The sequence below is a fragment of the Cornus florida genome, unplaced genomic scaffold, assembly GCF_030987335.1.
Source record: "Cornus florida cultivar Cherokee Brave unplaced genomic scaffold, ASM3098733v1 CherokeeBrave_3.0.0_Hap2_Chr08, whole genome shotgun sequence".
In the NCBI taxonomy this organism is placed as follows: domain Eukaryota; kingdom Viridiplantae; phylum Streptophyta; class Magnoliopsida; order Cornales; family Cornaceae; genus Cornus; species Cornus florida.
Window position 1 is genome coordinate 75,561,014 of NW_026775578.1, and position 882 is coordinate 75,561,895.

Below are 882 nucleotides of genomic sequence, written 5' to 3' on the forward strand. Positions count from 1 at the left end.
TTAGTAAAAACAACATTTGCTTGTTCATGATGCTCACTTTGCACATGTCCATGGGGACAATTGGAAGTAGAATGTAAAACACTAAAACAAATCATATATGTCTTATTAGATGCATAATGAGAATGGTTAGGGAAGGAAGATACTTGATTCGCCGAGTTTTGGTTGATCAAAAATTAATCAAACCTTTGAGATAATGATTTCATTTCGGCTGCAATTTCATTGGAGTGGTCCACTTGATGTAAGCCAACACTCTTCCTACCACTATAATTTCTACCATTCTTCGAAGATAAAGTACGATGCAAAGAATTTTCACTCATGCTCTCATAAAGACGCCACACGTCATCCTCATGCCTATCAATGTAAGAGCCACCCATAGAAGCATCAACCATACCCTTATAATTATCCGATAAGTGCTCAAAGAAATATTAAACTAATTGCCATTTGGGCATGTCATGATGTGGACACTTCCTAAGTAATTCATTAAAGTGTTCCCATGCCTCATGAAATGTTTCTCCATCCCCATGTGAAAATTCCCTAATTGAAGTTCTCATAGCATTAGTCTTAGAAACCGGATAGTACTTCTTCAAGAACTTTTGTTGCATTTCCACTCAAGAAGTTATTGAAAAAGGCCTAAGATTGTTAAACCAATATTTTGCCTTGTCTTTAAGGGTGAATGGAAAAAGTTTAAGCCTTAAGACCTCTTCCGGCATGTCCGTATATTTCACGGTGGAACATACATTAAGAAACTTGTAATACTCCTAATTTTAAAAAGGATAGTCTTGGTATTTTGGTTAATATTTAATTGCATTTTTAATAATTTAAAATTGTTTATTTTGCTTGTGTATTTGAATATTTGAATTTATTTGAAATTATTGGTTTATT

At 33.7% G+C, this 882-nt stretch overlaps 1 pseudogene; it reads left to right on the forward strand.

Moving 5' to 3' along the window:
* Positions 1 to 447: 447 nt before the first annotated feature.
* Positions 448 to 546, forward strand: LOC132272066 (small nucleolar RNA R71; annotated as a pseudogene).
* Positions 547 to 882: the final 336 nt, after the last annotated feature.